This window comes from Schistocerca cancellata, unplaced genomic scaffold (genome assembly GCF_023864275.1).
Source record: "Schistocerca cancellata isolate TAMUIC-IGC-003103 unplaced genomic scaffold, iqSchCanc2.1 HiC_scaffold_718, whole genome shotgun sequence".
Classification (NCBI taxonomy): Eukaryota; Metazoa; Arthropoda; class Insecta; order Orthoptera; family Acrididae; genus Schistocerca; species Schistocerca cancellata.
The window spans coordinates 2,325,409-2,352,567 of NW_026046729.1; positions in this window are offsets into that span (position 1 = coordinate 2,325,409).

Genomic DNA, 27,159 nt, shown 5'->3' on the forward strand with positions numbered 1-27,159 from the left:
GGAAACGACAGGATTTTCTTTAGGGATACGACTATCTCCTTTCCGATGCACTATCCCTTCTTTACTGCATTCCTCGCGCCCTCACACTGACGAATAAACACAATAATAGCGTCCTTATGAAAAAATATGTTTTCTATGACGTCTCCTTCTAAATCGAGGAACGTTTCTATGGAAACAAGAGATTTTACTTTTGTGATACGGCTATCTCCTTTCCGATGCATTATTCCTTCTTTACTGCATTCCTCGTGCCCTCACATTGACGAATAAACACAGAAATAGCGTCCCTATGAAAAACTATGGATTCTATGATGCCTCCTTGTAAATCGAGGAATGTTTCTATGGAAACGACAGGATTTTCTTTTGGGATACGACTATCTCCTTTCCGATGGTCTATTCCTTCTTTACTGCATTCCTCGCACCTTCACAGTGACGTATATACACAATAATAGCGTCCCTATGAAAAAATATGGTTTCTATGACGTCTCCTTCTAAATAGAGGAACGTTTCTATGGAAACGATAGATGTATCATTTGGGATACGGCTATCTCCTTTCCGATGAACTATTCCTTCCTTACTGCATTCCTCGCGCCCTCACATTGACGAATAAACACAGAAATTGCGTCCCTATGAAAAGTATGGATTCTATGAAGTCTCCGTCTAAATCGAGGAACGTTTCTATGGAGGCGACAGGATTTTCTTTTGTGATACGGCTATCTCCTTTCCGATGCACTATTCCTTCATTACTGCATTCCTCGCGCCCTCGAATTCACTAATAAACACAGAAATTGTGTCCTTATGAACAACTATTAATTCTATGACGTCTCCTTCTAAATCGAGGAACGTTTCTATGGAAACTACAGGATTTTCTGTTGTGATACGGTTATCTCCTTTCTGATGCACTATTCCTTCTTTACTGCATTCTTCGCGCCCCAACATTGACGAATAAACACAGAAATTGAGTTCCTATGAAAAACTATGGATTCTATGACGTCTCCTTCTAAATCGAGGAACGTTTCTATGGAAACGACAGGATTTTCTTTTGGGATACGACTATCCCCTTTCCGATGCACTATCCATTCTTTACTGCACTCCTCGCGCCCTCACACTAACGAATAAACACAATAATAGCGTCCTTATGAAAAAATATGTTTTCTATGACGTCTCCTTCTAAATCGAGGAACGTTTCTATGGAAACGAGAGATTTTACTTTTGGGATACGGCTATCTCCTTTCCGATGCATTATTCCTTCTTTACTGCATTCCTCGCGCCCACACATTGATGAATAAACACAGATATTGCGTCCCTATGAAAAACTATGGATTCTATGACGTCTCCTTCTAAATCGAGGAACGTTTCTAGGGAAACCACAGGATTTCCTTTTGGGATACGACTATCTCCTTTCCGATGCACTATTCCTTCTTTACTGCATTCCTCGCGGTCTCACACTGACGAATAAACACAATAATAGCGTCCCTATGAAAAAATATGGTTTCTATGACGTCTCCTTCTAAATCGAGGAACGTTTCTATAAAAACGACAGGATTTTCTTTTGGGATACAAGTATCTCCTTTCCGATGACAATTCCTTCTTTACTGCATTCCTCGCGCCCTCACATTGACGAATAAACACTGAAATTGCGTCCCTATGAAAAACTGTGGATTCTATGACGTCTCGTTCTAAATCGAGGAACGTTTCTATGGAAACGAGAGATTTTTTTGTTTTTTTTGGGATACGGCTATCTCCTTTCCGATGCACTATTCCTTCTTTACTTCAATCCTCGCGCCCTCACATTGACGAATAAACACAGAAATAGCGTCCCCATGAAAAACTATGGATTCTATGACGCCTCCTTATAAATCGAGGAACGCTTCTATGGAAACGACAGGATTTTCTTTTGGGGTACGACTATCTCCTTTCCGATGCACTATTCCTTCTATACTGCATTCCTCGTGCCGTCACACTGATGTATATACACAATAATAGCGTCCCTATGAAAAAATATGGCTTCTATGACGTCTCCTTCTAAATAGAGGAACGCTTCTATGGAAACGATAGATTTATCTTTTGGGATACGGCTATCTCCTTTCTGATGCACTATTCCTTCTTTACTGCATTCCTCGCGCCCTCACATTGACGAATAAACACAGAAATTGCGTCCCTATGAATACTATGGATTCTATGAAGTCTCCTTCTAAATCGAGGAACGTTTCTATTGAAACGACATAATTATCTTTTGTGATACGGGTATCTCCTTTCCGATGCACTATTCCTTCTTTACTGCATACCTCGCGCCTTCGAATTCACGAATAAACACAGAAATTGCGTCCCTATGAAAAACTATGCATTCTATGACGTCTCCTTCTAAATCGAGGAACGTTTCTATGGAAACGACAGGATTTTCTTTAGGGATACGACTATCTCCTTTCCGATGCACTATTCCTTCTTTACTTCATTCCTCGCGCCCACACATTGACGAATAAACACAATAATAGCGTCCCTATGAAAAACTACGGATTCTATGACGTCTCCTTCTAAATCGAGGAACGTTTCTATGGGAACGAGAGATTTTTCTTTTGGGATACGTCTATCTCCTTTCCGATGCACTATTCCTTCTCTACTGCATTCCTCGCGCCCCCACATTGGCGAATAAACACAGAAATTGCGTCCCTATGAAAAACTATGGATTCTATGACGTATCCTTCTAAATCGAGGAACGTTTCTATAAAAACTACAGGATTTTCTTTTGGGATACGATTATCTCCTTTCCGATGACTATTCCTTCTTTACTGCATTCCTCGCGCCCTCACATTGACGAATAAACACAAAAATTGCGTCCCTATGAAAAACTGTGGATTCTATGACGTCTCGTTCTAAATCGAGGAACGCTTCTATGGAAGCGACGGGATCTTCTTTCGGGATACGGCTATCTCCATTCTGATGCACTATTCCTTCTTTGCTGCATTCCTCGCGCCCTCGAATTGACGAATAAACACAGAAATTGCGTCCCTATAAAAAACTATTAATTCTTTGGCGTCTCCTTCTAAATCGAGGAACGTTTCTATGGAAACGACAGGATTTTCTTTTGGGATACGGCTATCTCCTTTCCGATGCACTATTCCTTCTTTACTGCATTCCTCGCGCCCTCGAATTGACGAATAAACACAGATATTGCGTTATTATGAAAAACTATGGATTCTATGACGTCTCCTTCTAAATCGAGGAATCTTTCTATTGAAACGACAGGATTTTCTTTTGGGATACGATTATCTCCTTTCCGATTACTATTCCGTCTTTACTGCATTCCTCGAGCCCTCACATTGACGAATAAACACAGAAATTGCGTCCCTATGAAAAACTGTGGACTCAATGACGTCTCCTTCTAAATCGAGGAACGTGTCCATGGAAACGACAGGATTTTCTTTTGGGATACGACTATCTCCTCTCCGATGCACTGTTCCTTCTTTACTGCATTCCTCGCGCCCTAACATTGACGAATAAGCACAGAAATTGCGTTATTATGAAAAACTATGGATTCTATGACGTCTCCTTCTAAATCGAGGAACGTTTCTATGGAAACGACAGGATTTTCTTTAGGGATACGACTATCTCCTGTCCGATGCACTATCCCTTCTTTACTGCATTCATCGCGCCCTCACACTGACGAATAAACACAATAATAGCGTCCTTATGATAAAGTATGTTTTCTATGACGCCTCCTTCTAAATCGAGGAACGTTTCTATGGAAACGAGAGATTTTACTTTTGGGATACGGCTATCTCCTTTCCGATGCACTATTCCTTCTTTACTGCATTCCTCGCACCCTCACACTGACGTATATACACTATAATAGCGTCCCTATGAAAAAATATGGCTTCTATGACGTCTCCTTCTAAATAGAGGAACGTTTCTATGGAAACGACAGGATATTCTTTTGTGATACGGCTATTTCCTTTCCGATGCACTATTCCTTCTTTACTGCATTCCTCGCGCCCTCGAATTCACGAATAAACACAGAAATTGCGTCCCTATAAACAACTACTAATTCTATGACGTCTCCTTCTAAAACGAGGAACGTTTCTATGGAAACTACAGGATTTTCTGTTGGGATACGGCTATCTCCTTTCCGATGCACTGTTCATTCTTTACTGCATTCTTCGGCCCTTACATTGACGAAAAAACACAGAAATTGGGTCCCTATGACAACTATGGATTCTATGAAGTCTCCTTCTAAATCGAGGAACGTTTCTATGGAAACGACAGGATTTTCTTTTGTGATACGGCTATCTCCTTTCCGATGCACTATTCCTTCTTTACTGTATTCCTCGCGCCCTCGAATTCACGAATAAACACAGAAATTGCGTCCCTATAAACAACTACTAATTCTATGACGACTCCTTCTAAATCGAGGAACGTTTCTATGGAAACTACAGGATTTTCTGTTGGGATAAGGCTATCTCCTTTCCGATGCACTATTCCTTCTTTACTGCATTCCTCGCGAACTCACATTGTCGAATAAACACAGAAATTGCGTCCCTATGAAAAACTGTGGATTCTATGACGTCTCGTTCTAAATCGAGGAACGCTTCTATGGAAGCGACAGGATTTTCTTTCGGGATACGGCTATCTCTCTTTCGATGCACTATTCCTTCTTTGCTGCATTCCTCGCGCCCTCGAATTGACGAATAAACACAGAAACTGCGTCCCTATAAAAAACTATTAATTCTTTGGCGTCTCCTTCTAAATCGAGGAACGTTTCAATGAAAAGGACAGGATTTTCTTTTGGGATACGATTATCTCTTTTCCGATTACTATTCCTTCTTTACTGCATTCCTCGCGCTCTCACATTGACGAATAAACACAGAAATTGCGTACCTATGAAAAACTACGGTTTCTATGACGTCTCCTTCTAAATCGAGGTACGTTTCCATGGAAACGACAGGATTTTCTTTTTGGATACGACTATCTCCTTTCCGATGCACTGTTCCTTCTTTACTGCATTCCGCGCGCCCTAACATTGAGGAATAAACACAGAAATTGCGTTATTAAGAAAAACTATTGATTCTATGACGTCTCCTTCTAAATCGAGGAACGTTTCCATGGAAACGACAGGATTTTCTTTTGGGATACGACTATCTCCTGTCCGATGCACTATCCCTTCTTTACTGCATTTCTCGCGCCCTCACACTGACGAATAATCACAATAATAGCGTCCTTATGAAAAAATATGTTTTCTATGACGTCTCCTTCTAAATCGAGGAACGTTTCTATGGAAACGAGAGATTTTACTTTTGGGATACGGCTATCTCCTTTCCGATGCATTATTCCTTCTTTACTGCATTCCTCGCGCACTCACATTGACGAATAAACACAGAAATTGCGTCCCTATGAAATACTACGGATTCTATGACGTCTCCTTCTAAATCGAGGAACATTTCTATAAAAACGACAGGATTTTCTTTTGGGATACGATTATCTCCTTTCCGATGACTATTCCTTCTTTACTGCATTCCTCGCGATCTCACATTGACGAATAAACACAGAAATTGCGTCCCTATGAAAAACTGTGGATTCTATGACGTCTCGTTCTAAATCGAGGAACGCTTCTATGGAGGCGACAGGATTTTCTTTCGGGATACGGCTATCTCCTTTGCGATGCACCATTCCTTCTTTGCTGCATTCCTCGCGCCCTCGAATTGACGAATAAACACAGAAATTGCATCCCTATAAAAAACTATTAATTCTTTGGCGTCTAATTCTAAATCGAGGAACGTTTCTATGGAAACGACAGGATTTTCTTTTGGGATACGGCTATCTCCTTTCCGATGCACTATTCCTTCTTTACTGCATTCCTCGCACCCTCGAATTGACGAATAAACACAGAAATTGCGTCACTTTGAAAAACTATGGATTCAATGACGTCTCATTCTAAATCGAGGATTGTTTCTATTGAAACGACAGGATTTTCTTTTAGAATACGTTTATGTCCCTTCCGATTACTATTCCTTCTTTACTGCATTCCTCGCGCCCTCACATTGACGAATAAACACAGAAATTGCGTACCTATGAAAAACTACGGATTCTATGACGTCTCCTTCTAAATCGAGGAACGTATCCATGGAAACGACAGGATTTTCTTTTGGGATACGACTATCTCCTTTCCGATGCACTGTTCCTTCTTTACTGCATTCCTCGCGCCCTAACATTGACGAATAAACACAGAAATTGCGTTATTATGAAAATCTATGGATTCTATGACGTCTCCTCCTAAATCGAGGAACGTTTCCATGGAAACGACAGGATTTTCTTTTGGGATACGACTATCTCCTGTCCGATGCACTATCCCTTCTTTACTGCATTTCTCGCGCCCTCACACTGACGTATATACACAATAATAGCGTCCCTATGAAAAAATATGGCTTCTATGACATCTCCTTCTAATTTGAGGAACGTTTCTATGGAAACGATAGATTTATCTTTTGTGATACGGCCACCTCCTTTCCGATGCACTATGCCTTCTTTACTGCATTCCTCGCGCCCTCGAATTCACGAATAAACACAGAAATTGCGTCCCTATGAACCACTATTAATTCTATGACGTCTCCTTCTAAATCGAGGAACGTTTCTATGGAAACTACAGGATTTTCTGTTGGGATACGGCTATCTCCTTTCCGATGCACTATTCCTTCTTTACTGCATTCTTCGCGCCCTAACATTGACGAATAAGCACAGAAATTGCGTTATTATGAAAAACTATGGATTCTATGACGTCTCCTTCTAAATCGAGGAACGTTTCTATGGAAACGACAGGATTTTCATTAGGGATACGACTATCTCCTGTCCGATGCACTATCCCTTCTTTACTGCATTCCTCGCGCCCTCACACTGACGAATAAACACAATAATAGCGTCCTTATGATAAAGTATGTTTTCTATGACGCCTCCTTCTAAATCGAGGAACGTTTCTATGGAAACGAGAGATTTTACTTTTGGGATACGGCTATCTCCTTTCCGATGCACTATTCCTTCTTTACTGCATTCCTCGCACCCTCACACTGACGTATATACACTATAATAGCATCCCTATGAAAAAATATGGCTTCTATGACGTCTCCTTCTAAATAGAGGAACGTTTCTATGGAAACGACAGGATTTTCTTTTGTGATACGGCTATTTCCTTTCCGATGCACTATTCCTTCTTTACTGCATTCCTCGCGCTCTCGAATTCACGAATAAACACAGAAATTGCGTCCCTATAAACAACTACTAATTCTATGACGTCTCCTTCTAAATCGAGGAACGTTTCTATGGAAACTACAGGATTTTCTGTTGGATACGGCTATCTCCTTTCCGATGCACTGTTCATTCTTTACTGCATTCTTCGCGCCCTTACATTGACGAAAAAACACAGAAATTGGGTCCCTATGAAAACTATGGATTCTATGAAGTCTCCTTCTAAATCGAGGAACGTTTCTATGGAAAGGACAGGATTTTCTTTTGTGATACGGCTATCTCCTTTCCGATGCACTATTCCTTCTTTACTGCATTCCTCGCGCCCTCGAATTCACGAATAAACACAGAAATTGCGTCCCTATAAACAACTACTAATTCTATGACGTCTCCTTCTAAATCGAGGAACGTTTCTATGGAAACTACAGGATTTTCTGTTGGGATAAGGCTATCTCCTTTCCGATGCACTATTCCTTCTTTACTGCATTCTTCGCGCCCTAGCATTGACGAATAAACACAGAAATTGCGTTCCTATGAAAAACTATGGATTCTATGACGTCTCCTTCTAAATCGAGGGACGTTTCTATGGAAACGACAGGATTTTTTTTGGGATACGACTATCTCCTTTCCGATACACTATCCCTTCTTTACTGCATTCCTCGTGCCCTCACACTGACGAATAAACACAATAATAGCGTCTTTATGGAAAAATATGTTTTCTATGACGTCTCCTTCTAAATCGAGGAACGTTTCTATGGTAACGAGAGATTTTACTTTTGGGATACGGCTATCTCATTTCCGATGCATTATTCCTTCTTTACTGCATTCCTCGCGCCCTCACATTGACGAATAAACACAGAAATTGCGTCCCTATAAACAACTACTAATTCTATGACGTCTCCTTCTAAATCGAGGAACGTTTCTATGGAAACCACAGGATTTCCTTTTGGGATACGACTATCTCCTTTCCGATGCACTATTCCTTCTTTACTGCATTCCTCGCGCCCTCACACTGAGGAATAAACACAATAATAACGTCCCTATGAAAAAATATGGTTTCTATGACATCTCCTTCTAAATCGAGGAACGTTTCTATGGGACCGAGAGATTTTTCTTTTGGGATACGTCTATCTCCTTTCCGATGCACTATTCCTTCTTTACTGTATTCCTCGCGCCCTCACATTGACGAATAAACACAGAAATTGCGTCCCTATGAAAAACTATGGATTCTATGACGTCACCTTCTAAATCGAGGAACGTTTCTATAAAAACGACAGGATTTTCTTTTGGGATACGATTATCTCCTTTCCGATGACTATTCCTTCTTTACTGCATTCCTCGCGAACTCACATTGTCGAATAAACACAGAAATTGCGTCCCTATGAAAAACTGTGGATTCTATGACGTCTCGTTCTAAATCGAGGAACGCTTCTATGGAAGCGACAGGATTTTCTTTCGGGATACGGCTATCTCTCTTTCGATGCACTATTCCTTCTTTGCTGCATTCCTCGCGCCCTCGAATTGACGAATAAACACAGAAATTGCGTCCCTATAAAAAACTATTAATTCTTTGGCGTCTCCTTCTAAATCGAGGAACGTTTCAATGAAAAGGACAGGATTTTCTTTTGGGATACGATTATCTCTTTTCCGATTACTATTCCTTCTTTACTGCATTCCTCGCGCTCTCACATTGACGAATAAACACAGAAATTGCGTACCTATGAAAAACTACGGTTTCTATGACGTCTCCTTCTAAATCGAGGAACGTTTCCATGGAAACGACAGGAACTTCTTTTGGGATACGACTATCTCCTTTCCGATGCACTGTTCCTTCTTTACTGCATTCCTCGCGCCCTAACATTGACGAATAAACACAGAAATTGCGTTATTATGAAAATCTATGGATTCTATGACGTCTCCTCCTAAATCGAGGAACGTTTCCATGGAAACGACAGGATTTTCTTTTGGGATACGACTATCTCCTGTCCGATGCACTATCCCTTCTTTACTGCATTTCTCGCGCCCTCACACTGACGAATAATCACAATAATAGCGTCCTTATGAAAAAATATGTTTTCTATGACGTCTCCTTCTAAATCGAGGAACGTTTCTATGGAAACGAGAGATTTTACTTTTGGGATACGGCTATCTCCTTTCCGATGCATTATTCCATCTTTACTGCATTCCTCGCGCACTCACATTGACGAATAAACACAGAAATTGCATCCCTATGAAATACTACGGATTCTATGACGTCTCCTTCTAAATCGAGGAACATTTCTATAAAAACGACAGGATTTTCTTTTGGGATACGATTATCTCCTTTCCGATGACTATTCCTTCTTTACTGCATTCCTCGCGATCTCACATTGACGAATAAACACAGAAATTGCGTCCCTATGAAAAACTGTGGATTCTATGACGTCTCGTTCTAAATCGAGGAACGCTTCTATGGAGGCGACAGGATTTTCTTTCAGGATACGGCTATCTCCTTTGCGATGCACCATTCCTTCTTTGCTGCATTCCTCGCGCCCTCGAATTGACGAATAAACACAGAAATTGCATCCCTATAAAAAACTATTAATTCTTTGGCGTCTCCTTCTAAATCGAGGAACGTTTCTATGGAAACGACAGGATTTTCTTTTGGGATACGGCTATCTCCTTTCCGATGCACTATTCCTTCTTTACTGCATTCCTCGCACCCTCGAATTGACGAATAAACACAGAAATTGCGTCACTTTGAAAAACTATGGATTCAATGACGTCTCCTTCTAAATCGAGGAATGTTTCTATTGAAACGACAGGATTTTCTTTTAGAATACGATTATCTCCTTTCCGATTACTATTCCTTCTTTACTGCATTCCTCGCGCCCTCACATTGACGAATAAACACAGAAATTGCGTACCTATGAAAAACTACGGATTCTATGACGTCTCCTTCTAAATCGAGGAACGTTTCCATGGAAACGACAGGAACTTCTTTTGGGATACGACTATCTCCTTTCCGATGCACTGTTCCTTCTTTACTGCATTCCTCGCGCCCTAACATTGACGAATAAACACAGAAATTGCGTTATTATGAAAATCTATGGATTCTATGACGTCTCCTCCTAAATCGAGGAACGTTTCCATGGAAACGACAGGATTTTCTTTTGGGATACGACTATCTCCTGTCCGATGCACTATCCCTTCTTTACTGCATTTCTCGCGCCCTCACACTGACGTATATACACAATAATAGCGTCCCTATGAAAAAATATGGCTTCTATGAGATCTCCTTCTAATTTGAGGAACGTTTCTATGGAAACGATAGATTTATCTCTTGTGATACGGCTACCTCCTTTCCGATGCACTATGCCTTCTTTACTGCATTCCTCGCGCCCTCGAATTCACGAATAAACACAGAAATTGCGTCCCTATGAACCACTATTAAATCTATGACGTCTCCTTCTAAATCGAGGAACGTTTCTATGGAAACTACAGGATTTTCTGTTGGGATACGGCTATCTCCTTTCGATGCACTATTCCTTCTTTACTGCATTCTTCGCGCCCTAACATTGGCGAATAAACACAGAAATTGCGTTCCTATGAAAAACTATGGATTCTATTACGTCTCCTTCTAAATCGAGGAACGTTTCTATGGAAACGACAGGATTTTTTTTGGGATACGACTATCTCCCTTCCGATGCACTATCCCTTCTTTACTGCATTCCTCGCGCCCACACACTGACGAATAAACACAATAATAGCTTCCTTATGAAAAAATATGTTTTCTATGACGTCTCCTTCTAAATCGAGGAACGTTTCTATGGAAACGAGAGATTTTACTTTTGGGATACGGCTATCTCCTTTCCGATGCATTATTCCTTCTTTACTGCATTCTTCGCGCCCTCACATTGACGAATAAACACAGAAATTGCGTCCCTATGGAAAACTATGGATTCTATGATGTCTCCTTCTAAATCGAGGAACGTTTCTATGGTAACGAGAGATTTCACTTTTGGGATACGGCTATCTCTTTTCCGATGTATTATTCCTTCTTTACTGCATTCCTCGCGCCCTCACATTGACGAATAAACACAGAAATTGCGTCCCTATGAAAAACTATGGATTCTATGATGTCTCCTTGTAAATCGAGGAACGTTTCTAGGGAAACCACAAGATTTTCTTTTGGGATACGACTATCTCCTTTCCCATGCACTATTCCTTCTTTACTGCATTCCTCGCGCCCTCACATTGACGAATAAACACAGAAATTGCGTCCCTATGAAAAACTATGGATTCTATGACGTCTCCTTCTAAATCGAGGAACGTTTCTATAAAAACTACAGGATTTTCTTTTGGGATACGATTATCTCCATTCCGATGACTATTCCTTCGTTACTGCATTCCTCGCGCCCTCACATTGACGAATAAACACAGAAATTGCGTCCCTATGAAAAACTGTGGATTCTATGACGTCTGCTTCTAAATCGAGGAACGTTTCTATGGAAACGACAGGATTATCTTTTGGGATACAACTATCTCCTTTCCGATGCACTATCCCCTCTTTACTGCATTCCTCGCTCCCTCACACTGACGAATAAACACAATAATAGCGTCCTTATGAAAAAATATGGCTTCTATGACGTCTCCTTCTACATCGAGGAACGTTTCTATGGAAACGAGAGGTTTTACTTTTGGGATACGGCTATCTCCTGTCCGATGCATTATTCCTTCTTTACTGCATTCCTCGCGCCCTCACATTGACGAATAAACACAGAAATTGCGTCCCTATGACTAACTATGGATTCCATGATGTCTGCTTCTAAATCGAGGAACGTTTCTATGGAAACGAGAGATTTTACTTTTGGGATACGGCTATCTCCTTTCCGATGCATTATTCCTTCTTTACTGCATTCTTCGCGCCCTCACATTGACGAATAAACACAGAAATTGCGTCCCTATGGAAAACTATGGATTCTATGATGTCTCCTTCTAAATCGAGGAACGTTTCTATGGTAACGAGAGATTTCACTTTTGGGATACGGCTATCTCATTTCCGATGTATTATTCCTTCTTTACTGCATTCCTCGCGCCCTCACATTGACGAATAAACACAGAAATTGCGTTATTATGAAAATCTATGGATTCTATGACGTCTCCTCCTAAATCGAGGAACGTTTCCATGGAAACGACAGGATTTTCTTTTGGGATACGACTATCTCCTGTCCGATGCACTATCCCTTCTTTACTGCATTTCTCGCGCCCTCACACTGACGTATATACACAATAATAGCGTCCCTATGAAAAAATATGGCTTCTATGAGATCTCCTTCTAATTTGAGGAACGTTTCTATGGAAACGATAGATTTATCTTTTGTGATACGGCTACCTCCTTTCCGAAGCACTATGCCTTCTTTACTGCATTCCTCGCGCCCTCGAATTCACGAATAAACACAGAAATTGCGTCCCTATGAACCACTATTAATTCTATGACGTCTCCTTCTAAATCGAGGAACGTTTCTATGGAAACTACAGGATTTTCTGTTGGGATACGGCTATCTCCTTTCGATGCACTATTCCTTCTTTACTGCATTCTTCGCGCCCTAACATTGGCGAATAAACACAGAAATTGCGTTCCTATGAAAAACTATGGATTCTATTACGTCTCCTTCTAAATCGAGGAACGTTTCTATGGAAACGACAGGATTTTTTTTGGGATACGACTATCTCCTTTCCGATGCACTATCCCTTCTTTACTGCATTCCTCGCGCCCACACACTGACGAATAAACACAATAATAGCTTCCTTATGAAAAAATATGTTTTCTATGACGTCTCCTTCTAAATCGAGGAACGTTTCTATGGAAACGAGAGATTTTACTTTTGGGATACGGCTATCTCCTTTCCGATGCATTATTCCTTCTTTACTGCATTCTTCGCGCCCTCACATTGACGAATAAACACAGAAATTGCGTCCCTATGGAAAACTATGGATTCTATGATGTCTCCTTCTAAATCGAGGAACGTTTCTATGGTAACGAGAGATTTCACTTTTGGGATACGGCTATCTCATTTCCGATGTATTATTCCTTCTTTACTGCATTCCTCGCGCCCTCACATTGACGAATAAACACAGAAATTGCGTCCCTATGAAAAACTATGGATTCTATGATGTCTCCTTGTAAATCGAGGAACGTTTCTAGGGAAACCACAAGATTTTCTTTTGGGATACGACTATCTCCTTTCCCATGCACTATTCCTTCTTTACTGCATTCCTCGCGCCCTCACATTGACGAATAAACACAGAAATTGCGTCCCTATGAAAAACTATGGATTCTATGACGTCTCCTTCTAAATCGAGGAACGTTTCTATAAAAACTACAGGATTTTCTTTTGGGATACGATTATCTCCATTCCGATGACTATTCCTTCGTTACTGCATTCCTCGCGCCCTCACATTGACGAATAAACACAGAAATTGCGTCCCTATGAAAAACTGTGGATTCTATGACGTCTGCTTCTAAATCGAGGAACGTTTCTATGGAAACGACAGGATTATCTTTTGGGATACAACTATCTCCTTTCCGATGCACTATCCCCTCTTTACTGCATTCCTCGCTCCCTCACACTGACGTATATACACAATAATAGCGTCCCTATGAAAAAATATGTCTTCTATGACGTCTTCTTCTAAATAGAGGAGCGTTTCTATGGAATCGATAGATTTATATTTTGGGATACGGCTATCTCCTTTCCGATGCACTATTCCTTCTTTACTGCATTCCTCGCGCCCTCACATTGACGAATAAACACAGAAATTGCGTCCCTATGAAAAACTATAGATTCTATGACGTCTCCTTCTAAATCGAGGAACGTTTCTATGGAAACGAGAGGTTTTACTTTTGGGATACGGCTATCTCCTGTCCGATGCATTATTCCTTCTTTACTGCATTCCTCGCGCCCTCACATTGACGAATAAACACAGAAATTGCGTCCCTATGACTAACTATGGATTCCATGATGTCTGCTTCTAAATCGAGGAACGTTTCTATGGAAACGAGAGATTTTACTTTTGGGATACGGCTATCTCCTTTCCGAAGCATTATTCCTTCTTTACTGCATTCTTCGCGCCCTCACATTGACGAATAAACACAGAAATTGCGTCCCTATGAAAAACTATGGATTCTATGACGTCTCCTTCTAAATCGAGGAACGTTTCCATGGTAACAACAGGTTTTCTTTTGGGATACGACTATCTCCTTTCCGATGCACTATTCCTTCTTTACTGCATTCCTCGCGCCCTCACATTGACGAAGAATTACAGAAATTGCGTCCCTATGAAAAACTAGGGATTCTATGAAGTCTCCTTCTAAATCGAGGAACGTTTCTATGGAAACGACTTGATATTCTTTTGTGATACGGCTATCTCCTTTCCGATGCACTATTCCTTCTTTACTGCATTCCTCGCGCCCTAACATTGACGAATAAACACAGAAATTGCGTTCCTATGAAAAACTATGGATATTTTGACGTCTGATTCTAAATCGAGGAACGTTTCTATGGAAACGACAGGATTTTCTTTTGGGACACAACTATCTCCTTTCCGATGCACTATCCACTCTTTACTGCATTCCTCGCTCCCTCACACTGACGATTAAACACACTAATAGCGTCCTTATGAAAAAATATGGTCTCTATGACGTATCCTTCTAAATCGAGGAACGTTTCTATGGAAACGACAGGATTTTCTTTAGGGATACGACTATCTCATTTCCGATGCAGTATTCCTTCTTTACTGCATTCCTCGCGCCCTCACATTGACGAATAAACACAGAAATTGCGTAACTATGAAAAACTATGGATTCTATGACGTCTGCTTCTAAATCGAGGAACTTTTCTATGGAAACGTTAGGATTTTCTTTTGGGATACGACTATCTCCTTTCCGATGCATTATCCCCTCTTTACTGCATTCCTCGCGCCCTCACATTGACGAAGAATTACAGAAATTGCGTCCCTATGAAAAACTGTGGATTCTATGACGTCTCCTTCTAAATCGAGGAACGCTTCTATGGACGCGACAGGATTTTCTTTCAGGATACAGCTATCTAATTTCCGATGCACTATTCCTTCTTTGCTGCATTCCTCGCGCCCTCGAATTGACGAATAAACACAGAAATTGCGTCCCTATATAAAACTATTAATTCTTTGGCGTCTCCTTCTAAATTGAGGAACATTTCTATGGAAACGACAGGATTTTCTTTTGGGATACGACTATCTCATTTCCGATGCACTATTCCTTCTTTACTGCATTCCTCGCGCCCTCTAATTGACGAATAAATACAGAAATTGCGTCCCTCTGAAAAACTATGGACTCTATGATGTCTCCTTCTAAATCGTGGAATGTTTCTATTGAAACGACAGGTTTTTCTTTTGGAATACGATTATCTCCTTTCCGATTACTATTCGTTCTTTACTGCATTCCTCGTGCCTTCACATTTTCGAATAAACACAGAAATTGCGTACCTATGAAAAACTACGGATTCTATGACGTCTCCTTCTAAATCGAGGAACGTTTCCATGGAAACGACAGGATTTTCTTTTGGGATACGACTATCTCCTTTCCGGTGCACTATTCCTTCTTTACTGCATTCCTCGCGCTCTAACATTGACGAATAAACACAGAAATTGCGTTATTATGAAAAACTGTGGATTCTATGACGTCTCCGTCTAAATCGTGGAACGTTTCTATGGAGACGACAGGATTTTCTTTTGGGATACGACTATCTCCCTTCCGATGCACTATCCCTTTTTACTGCATTCCTGGCGCCCTCACACTGACAAATAAACACAATAATAGCGTCCATATGAAAAAGTATGGTTTCTACGACGTCTCCTTCTAAATCGAGGAACGTTTCTATGGAAACGAGAGATTTTACTTTTGGGATACGGCTATCTCCTTTCCGATGCATTATTCCTTCATTACTGCATTCCTCGTGCCCTCACAGTGACGTATATACACAATATTAGAGTCCCTATGAAAAAATATGGCTTCTATGACGTCTCCTTCTAAATAGAGGAACGTTTCTATGGAAACGAGAGATTTTTTTTTTTTTTTGGATACGTCTATCTCCTTTCCGATCCACTATTCCTTCTTTTCTTCATTCCTGGCGCCCTCACATTGACGAATAAACACAGAAATAGCGTCCCTATGAAAAACTAAGGATTCTATGACGTCTACTTCTAAATCGAGGAACGTTTCTATGGAAACGACAGGATTTTCTTTTGGGGTACGACTATCTCCTTTCCGATGCACTATTCCTTCTTTACTGCATTCCTCGCGCCCTCACACTGACGTATATACACAATAATAGCGTCCCTATGAAAAAATATGGCTTCCATGACGTCTCCGTCTAAATAGAGGAACGTTTCTATGGAAACGACAGGATTTTCTTTTGTGATACGGCTATCTCTTTTCCGAAGCACTATTCCTTCTTTACTGCATTATTCGCGCCCTCGAATTCACGAAGGAACACAGATATTGCGTCCCTATGAAAATCTATTAATTCTATGACGTCTCCTCCTAAATCGAGGAACGTTCCTATGGTAACGACAGGATTTTCTTTTGGGATACGATTACCTCGTTTCCGATGACTATTCCTTCTTTACGGCACTTCTCGCTCCATCACATTGACGAATAAACTCAGAAATTGCGTCCCTATGAAAAACTATGGATTCTATGACGTCTTCTTCTAAATCGAGGAACGTTTCTATTGAAACGACAGGATTTTCTTTTGGGATACGACTATCTCCTTTCCGATGCACTATTCCTTCTTTACTGCATTCCTCGCGCCCACACATTGACGAATAAACACAGAAATTGCGTTCCTATGAAAAATTATGGATTCTATGACATCTCTTTCTAAGTCGAATAACGTTTCTAGGCAAACGACAGGATTTTGTTTTTGCGATACGACTATCTCCTTTCCGATGCACAATTCCTTCTTTACTGCATTCCTCGCGCCCTCACACTGACGAATAAACACAATAATAGCGTCCCTATGAAAAAATATGGTTTCTATGACGTCTCCTTCTAAATAAAGGAACGTTTCTATGGAAACGAGAGATTTTTCTTTTGGGATACGACTATCTCCTTTCCGATGCACTATTCCTTCTTTACTGCATTCCTCGCGCCCTCACATTGACGAATAAACACAGAAATTGCGTCCCTATCAAAAACTATGGGTTCTATGACGTCTCCTTCTACATCGAGGCACGTCTCTATGGAAACGACAGGATTTTCTTTTGTGATACGACTGTCTCCTTTCCGAAGCACTGGTCCTTCTTTACTGCATTCCTCGCGCCCTCACACTGACGAATAAACACAATAATAGCGTCCCTATGAAAAAATATGGTTTCTATGACGTCTCCTTCTAAATCGAGGAACGTTTCTATGGATACGAGAGATTTTTCATTTGGGATACGGCTATCTCCTTTCCGATGCACTATTCCATCTTTACTGCATCCTCGCGCCCTGACATTGACGAATAAACACAGAGATTGCGTCCCTATGAAAAACTATGGATTCTATGACGTCTGCTTCTAAATCGAGGAACGTTTCTATGGAAACGACAGGATTAATTTTTGGGATATGATTATCTCCTTTCTGATGACTATTCCTTCATTACTGCAGTCCTCGCGCGCTCACATTGACGAATAAACACAGAAATTGCGTCCCTATGAAAAACTGTGGATTCCATGACGTCTCCTTCTAAATCGAGGAACGCTTCTATGGAAACGACAGGATTTTCTTTCGGGATACGGCTATCTCCATACCGATGCACTATTCCTTCTTTGCTGCATTCCTCGCGCCCTCGAATTGACGAATAAACACAGAAATTGTGTCCCTATGAAAAACTATTAACTCTATGGCGTCTCCTTCTAAATCGAGGAACGTTTCTATGGAAACGACAGGATTTTCTTTTGTGATACGGCTATCTCCTTTCCGATGCACTATTCCTTCTTTACTGCATTCCTCGCGCCCTCACATTGACGAATAAACACAGAAATTGCGCTCCTTTGAAAAACTATGGATTCTATGACGTGTCCTTCTAAATCGAGGAACGTTTCTATGGAAACGACAGTATTTTCTTTTGGGCTACGACTATCTCCTTTCCGATGCACTATTCCTTTTTTACTGCATTCCTCGCGCCCTCGAATTGACGAAAAAACACAGAAATTGCGTCCATATGAAATACTATGGATTCTGTGACATCTCCTTCTAAATCGAAGAACGTTTCTATGGAAACGACAGGATTTTCGTTTGTGATACGGCTATATCATATCCGATGCACTATTCCTTCTTTACTGCATTCCTCGCACCCTCACATGGACGAATAAACACAGAAATTGCGTCCTATGAAAAACTATGGATTCTATGACGTCTCCTTCTAAATCGGGGAACGTTTCTATGGAAACGTCAGGATTTTCTTTTGGGATGCAACTATCTCCTTTCCGATGCACTATTCCTTCTTTACTGCTTTCCTCGCGCCCATACATTGACGAATAAACACAGAAATTTCGTACCAATGAAATACTATGGATTCTATGACGTCTCCTTCTAAATCGAGGAACGTTTCTATGGAAACGACAGGATTTTCTTTTGAGATACGGCTATCTCCTTTCCGATGCACAATTCCTTCTTTACTGCATTCCTCGCGCCCTCGAATTGACGAAGAAACACAGAAATTGCGTCCCTGTGAAAAACTATTAATTCTATGGCGTCTCTATCTAAATCGAGGAACGTTTGTATGGAAACGAAAGGATTTTCTTTTGGGATACGGCTAACTCCTTTCCGATGCACTATTCCTTCTTTACTGCATACCACGCGCCCTAGAATTGACGAATAAACACAGAAATTGCGTTCCTATGAAAAACTATTAATTCTATTGCGTCTCTAACTAAACCGAGGAACGTTTCTATGGAAACGACAGGATTTTCTTTTGGGATACGGCTATCTCCTTTCCGATGCACAATTCCTTCTTTACTGCATTCCTCGCGATCTCGAATTGACGAATAAACACAGAAATTGCGTCCCTATGAAAAACTATTAATTCTATGGCGTCTCTATCTAAATCGAGGAAAGTTTGTATGGAAACGAAAGGATTTTCTTTTGGGATACGGCTAACTCCTTTCCGATGCACTATTCCTTCTTTACTGCATTCCTTGCGCCCTCACATTGACGAATAAACACAGAAATTGCGTCCCTATGAAACACTATGGATTCTATGATGTCTCCTTCTAAATCGTGGAATGTTTCTATTGAAACGACAGGTTTTTCTTTTGGAATACGATTATCTCCTTTCCGATTACTATTCGTTCTTTACTGCATTCCTCGTGCCTTCACAATTTCGAATAAACACAGAAATTGCGTACCTATGAAAAACTACGGATTCTATGACGTCTCCTTCTAAATCGAGGAACGTTTCCGTGGAAACGACAGGATTTTCTTTTGGGATACGACTATCTCCTTTCCGGTGCACTATTCCTTCTTTACTGCATTCCTCGCGCCCTAACATTGACGAATAAACACAGAAATTGCGTTATTATGAAAAACTGTGGAATCTATGACGTCTCCTTCTAAATCGAGGAACGTTTCTATGGAGACGACAGGATTTTCTTTTGGGATACGACTATCTCCCTTCCGATGCACTATCCCTTTTTACTGCATTCCTGGCGCCCTCACACTGACAAATAAACACAATAATAGCGTCCATATGGAAAAGTATGGTTTCTACGACGTCTCCTTCTAAATCGAGGAACGTTTCTATGGAAACGAGAGATTTTACTTTTGGGATACGGCTATCTCCTTTCCGATGCATTATTCCTTCTTTACTGCATTCCTCGTGCCCTCACAGTGACGTATATACACAATATTAGAGTCCCTATGAAAAAATATGGCTTCTATGACGTCTCCTTCTAAATAGAGGAACGTTTCTATGGAAACGAGAGATTTTTTTTTTTTGGATACGTCTATCTCCTTTCCGATCCACTATTCCTTGTTTTCTTCATTCCTGGCGCCCTCACATTGACGAATAGACACAGAAATAGCGTCCCTATGAAAAACTAAGGATTCTATGACGTCTACTTCTAAATCGAGGAACGTTTCTATGGAAACGACAGGATTTTCTTTTGGGGTACGACTATCTCCTTTCCGATGCACTATTCCTTCTTTACTGCATTCCTCGCGCCCTCACACTGACGTATATACACAATAATAGCGTCCCTATGAAAAAATATGGCTTCCATGACGTCTCCTTCAAAATAGAGGAACGTTTCTATGGAAACGACAGGATTTTCTTTTGTGATACGGCTATCTCTTTTCCGAAGCACTATTCCTTCTTTACTGCATTATTCGCGCCCTCGAATTCACGAAGAAACACAGATATTGCGTCCCTATGAAAATCTATTAATTCTATGACGTCTCCTCCTACATCGAGGAACGTTCCTATGGTAACGACAGGATTTTCTTTTGGGATACGATTACCTCGTTTCCGATGACTATTCCTTCTTTACGGCACTTCTCGCTCCATCACATTGACGAATAAACTCAGAAATTGCGTCCCTATGAAAAACTATGGATTCTATGACGTCTTCTTCTAAATCGAGGAACGTTTCTATTGAAACGACAGGATTTTCTTTTGGGATACGACTATCTCCTTTCCGATGCACTATTCCTTCTTTACTGCATTCCTCGCGCCCTCACATTGACGAATAAACACAGAAATTGCGTCCCTATCAAAAACTATGGGTTCTATGACGTCTCCTTCTACATCGAGGAACGTCTCTATGGAAACGACAGGATTTTCTTTTGTGATACGACTGTCTCCTTTCCGAAGCACTGGTCCTTCTTTACTGCATTCCTCGCGCCCTCACACTGACGAATAAACACAATAATAGCGTCCCTATGAAAAAATATGGTTTCTATGACGTCTCCTTCTAAATCGAGGAACGTTTCTATGGATACGAGAGATTTTTCTTTTGGGATACGGCTATCTCCTTTCCGATGCACTATTCCATCTTTACTGCATCCTCGCGCCCTGACATTGACGAATAAACACAGAGATTGCGTCCCTATGAAAAACTATGGATTCTATGACGTCTCCTTCTAAATCGGGGAACGTTTCTATGGAAACGTCAGGATTTTCTTTTGGGATGCAACTATCTCCTTTCCGATGCACTATTCCTTCTTTACTGCATTCCTCGCGATCTCGAATTGACGAATAAACACAGAAATTGCGTCCCTATGAAAAACTATTAATTCTATGGCGTCTCTATCTAAATCGAGGAACGTTTGTATGGAAACGAAAGGATTTTCTTTTGGGATACGGCTAACTCCTTTCCGATGCACTATTCCTTCTTTACTGCATTCTTCGCGCCCTGACATTGACGAATAAACACAGAAATTGCGTCCCTATGAAACACTATGGATTCTGTGACGTCTCCTTCTAAATCGAGGAACGTTTCCATGGAAACGACAGGATTTTCTTTTGGAATACGATTATCTCCTTTCCGATTACTATTCGTTCTTTACTGCATTCCTCGTGCCTTCACATTTTCGAATAAACACAGAAATTGCGTACCTATGAAAAACTACGGATTCTATGACGTCTCCTTCTAAATCGAGGAACGTTTCCATGGAAACGACAGGATTTTCTTTTGGGATACGACTATCTCCTTTCCGGTGCACTATTCCTTCTTTACTGCATTCCTCGCGCTCTAACATTGACGAATAAACACAGAAATTGCGTTCTTATGAAAAACTGTGGATTCTATGACGTCTCCGTCTAAATCGTGGAACGTTTCTATGGAGACGACAGGATTTTCTTTTGGGATACGACTATCTCCCTTCCGATGCACTATCCCTTTTTACTGCATTCCTGGCGCCCTCACACTGACAAATAAACACAATAATAGCGTCCATATGAAAAAGTATGGTTTCTACGACGTCTCCTTCTAAATCGAGGAACGTTTCTATGGAAACGAGAGATTTTACTTTTGGGATACGGCTATCTCCTTTCCGATGCATTATTCCTTCATTACTGCATTCCTCGTGCCCTCACAGTGACGTATATACACAATATTAGAGTCCCTATGAAAAAATATGGCTTCTATGACGTCTCCTTCTAAATAGAGGAACGTTTCTATGGAAACGAGAGATTTTTTTTTTTTTTTTGGATACGTCTATCTCCTTTCCGATCCACTATTCCTTCTTTTCTTCATTCCTGGCGCCCTCACATTGACGAATAAACACAGAAATAGCGTCCCTATGAAAAACTAAGGATTCTATGACGTCTACTTCTAAATCGAGGAACGTTTCTATGGAAACGACAGGATTTTCTTTTGGGGTACGACTATCTCCTTTCCGATGCACTATTCCTTCTTTACTGCATTCCTCGCGCCCTCACACTGACGTATATACACAATAATAGCGTCCCTATGAAAAAATATGGCTTCCATGACGTCTCCGTCTAAATAGAGGAACGTTTCTATGGAAACGACAGGATTTTCTTTTGTGATACGGCTATCTCTTTTCCGAAGCACTATTCCTTCTTTACTGCATTATTCGCGCCCTCGAATTCACGAAGGAACACAGATATTGCGTCCCTATGAAAATCTATTAATTCTATGACGTCTCCTCCTAAATCGAGGAACGTTCCTATGGTAACGACAGGATTTTCTTTTGGGATACGATTACCTCGTTTCCGATGACTATTCCTTCTTTACGGCACTTCTCGCTCCATCACATTGACGAATAAACTCAGAAATTGCGTCCCTATGAAAAACTATGGATTCTATGACGTCTTCTTCTAAATCGAGGAACGTTTCTATTGAAACGACAGGATTTTCTTTTGGGATACGACTATCTCCTTTCCGATGCACTATTCCTTCTTTACTGCATTCCTCGCGCCCACACATTGACGAATAAACACAGAAATTGCGTTCCTATGAAAAATTATGGATTCTATGACATCTCTTTCTAAGTCGAATAACGTTTCTAGGCAAACGACAGGATTTTGTTTTTGGGATACGACTATCTCCTTTCCGATGCACAATTCCTTCTTTACTGCATTCCTCGCGCCCTCACACTGACGAATAAACACAATAATAGCGTCCCTATGAAAAAATATGGTTTCTATGACGTCTCCTTCTAAATAAAGGAACGTTTCTATGGAAACGAGAGATTTTTCTTTTGGGATACGACTATCTCCTTTCCGATGCACTATTCCTTCTTTACTGCATTCCTCGCGCCCTCACATTGACGAATAAACACAGAAATTGCGTCCCTATCAAAAACTATGGGTTCTATGACGTCTCCTTCTACATCGAGGCACGTCTCTATGGAAACGACAGGATTTTCTTTTGTGATACGACTGTCTCCTTTCCGAAGCACTGGTCCTTCTTTACTGCATTCCTCGCGCCCTCACACTGACGAATAAACACAATAATAGCGTCCCTATGAAAAAATATGGTTTCTATGACGTCTCCTTCTAAATCGAGGAACGTTTCTATGGATACGAGAGATTTTTCATTTGGGATACGGCTATCTCCTTTCCGATGCACTATTCCATCTTTACTGCATCCTCGCGCCCTGAATTTTGACGAATAAACACAGAGATTGCGTCCCTATGAAAAACTATGGATTCTATGACGTCTGCTTCTAAATCGAGGAACGTTTCTATGGAAACGACAGGATTAATTTTTGGGATATGATTATCTCCTTTCTGATGACAATTCCTTCATTACTGCAGTCCTCGCGCGCTCACATTGACGAATAAACACAGAAATTGCGTCCCTATGAAAAACTGTGGATTCCATGACGTCTCCTTCTAAATCGAGGAACGCTTCTATGGAAACGACAGGATTTTCTTTCGGGATACGGCTATCTCCATACCGATGCACTATTCCTTCTTTGCTGCATTCCTCGCGCCCTCGAATTGACGAATAAACACAGAAATTGTGTCCCTATGAAAAACTATTAACTCTATGGCGTCTCCTTCTAAATCGAGGAACGTTTCTATGGAAACGACAGGATTTTCTTTTGTGATACGGCTATCTCCTTTCCGATGCACTATTCCTTCTTTACTGCATTCCTCGCGCCCTCACATTGACGAATAAACACAGAAATTGCGCTCCTTTGAAAAACTATGGATTCTATGACGTGTCCTTCTAAATCGAGGAACGTTTCTATGGAAACGACAGTATTTTCTTTTGGGCTACGACTATCTCCTTTCCGATGCACTATTCCTTTTTTACTGCATTCCTCGCGCCCTCGAATTGACGAAAAAACACAGAAATTGCGTCCATATGAAATACTATGGATTCTGTGACATCTCCTTCTAAATCGAAGAACGTTTCTATGGAAACGACAGGATTTTCGTTTGGGATACGGCTATATCATATCCGATGCACTATTCCTTCTTTACTGCATTCCTCGCACCCTCACATGGACGAATAAACACAGAAATTGCGTCCTATGAAAAACTATGGATTCTATGACGTCTCCTTCTAAATCGGGGAACGTTTCTATGGAAACGTCAGGATTTTCTTTTGGGATGCAACTATCTCCTTTCCGATGCACTATTCCTTCTTTACTGCTTTCCTCGCGCCCATACATTGACGAATAAACACAGAAATTTCGTACCAATGAAATACTATGGATTCTATGACGTCTCCTTCTAAATCGAGGAACGTTTCTATGGAAACGACAGGATTTTCTTTTGAGATACGGCTATCTCCTTTCCGATGCACAATTCCTTCTTTACTGCATTCCTCGCGCCCTCGAATTGACGAAGAAACACAGAAATTGCGTCCCTGTGAAAAACTATTAATTCTATGGCGTCTCTATCTAAATCGAGGAACGTTTGTATGGAAACGAAAGGATTTTCTTTTGGGATACGGCTAACTCCTTTCCGATGCACTATTCCTTCTTTACTGCATACCACGCGCCCTAGAATTGACGAATAAACACAGAAATTGCGTTCCTATGAAAAACTATTAATTCTATTGCGTCTCTAACTAAACCGAGGAACGTTTCTATGGAAACGACAGGATTTTCTTTTGGGATACGGCTATCTCCTTTCCGATGCACAATTCCTTCTTTACTGCATTCCTCGCGATCTCGAATTGACGAATAAACACAGAAATTGCGTCCCTATGAAAAACTATTAATTCTATGGCGTCTCTATCTAAATCGAGGAAAGTTTGTATGGAAACGAAAGGATTTTCTTTTGGGATACGGCTAACTCCTTTCCGATGCACTATTCCTTCTTTACTGCATTCCTTGCGCCCTCACATTGACGAATAAACACAGAAATTGCGTCCCTATGAAACACTATGGATTCTATGATGTCTCCTTCTAAATCGTGGAATGTTTCTATTGAAACGACAGGTTTTTCTTTTGGAATACGATTATCTCCTTTCCGATTACTATTCGTTCTTTACTGCATTCCTCGTGCCTTCACAATTTCGAATAAACACAGAAATTGCGTACCTATGAAAAACTACGGATTCTATGACGTCTCCTTCTAAATCGAGGAACGTTTCCGTGGAAACGACAGGATTTTCTTTTGGGATACGACTATCTCCTTTCCGGTGCACTATTCCTTCTTTACTGCATTCCTCGCGCCCTAACATTGACGAATAAACACAGAAATTGCGTTATTATGAAAAACTGTGGAATCTATGACGTCTCCTTCTAAATCGAGGAACGTTTCTATGGAGACGACAGGATTTTCTTTTGGGATACGACTATCTCCCTTCCGATGCACTATCCCTTTTTACTGCATTCCTGGCGCCCTCACACTGACAAATAAACACAATAATAGCGTCCATATGGAAAAGTATGGTTTCTACGACGTCTCCTTCTAAATCGAGGAACGTTTCTATGGAAACGAGAGATTTTACTTTTGGGATACGGCTATCTCCTTTCCGATGCATTATTCCTTCTTTACTGCATTCCTCGTGCCCTCACAGTGACGTATATACACAATATTAGAGTCCCTATGAAAAAATATGGCTTCTATGACGTCTCCTTCTAAATAGAGGAACGTTTCTATGGAAACGAGAGATTTTTTTTTTTTGGATACGTCTATCTCCTTTCCGATCCACTATTCCTTGTTTTCTTCATTCCTGGCGCCCTCACATTGACGAATAAACACAGAAATAGCGTCCCTATGAAAAACTAAGGATTCTATGACGTCTACTTCTAAATCGAGGAACGTTTCTATGGAAACGACAGGATTTTCTTTTGGGGTACGACTATCTCCTTTCCGATGCACTATTCCTTCTTTACTGCATTCCTCGCGCCCTCACACTGACGTATATACACAATAATAGCGTCCCTATGAAAAAATATGGCTTCCATGACGTCTCCTTCAAAATAGAGGAACGTTTCTATGGAAACGACAGGATTTTCTTTTGTGATACGGCTATCTCTTTTCCGAAGCACTATTCCTTCTTTACTGCATTATTCGCGCCCTCGAATTCACGAAGAAACACAGATATTGCGTCCCTATGAAAATCTATTAATTCTATGACGTCTCCTCCTACATCGAGGAACGTTCCTATGGTAACGACAGGATTTTCTTTTGGGATACGATTACCTCGTTTCCGATGACTATTCCTTCTTTACGGCACTTCTCGCTCCATCACATTGACGAATAAACTCAGAAATTGCGTCCCTATGAAAAACTATGGATTCTATGACGTCTTCTTCTAAATCGAGGAACGTTTCTATTGAAACGACAGGATTTTCTTTTGGGATACGACTATCTCCTTTCCGATGCACTATTCCTTCTTTACTGCATTCCTCGCGCCCTCACATTGACGAATAAACACAGAAATTGCGTCCCTATCAAAAACTATGGGTTCTATGACGTCTCCTTCTAC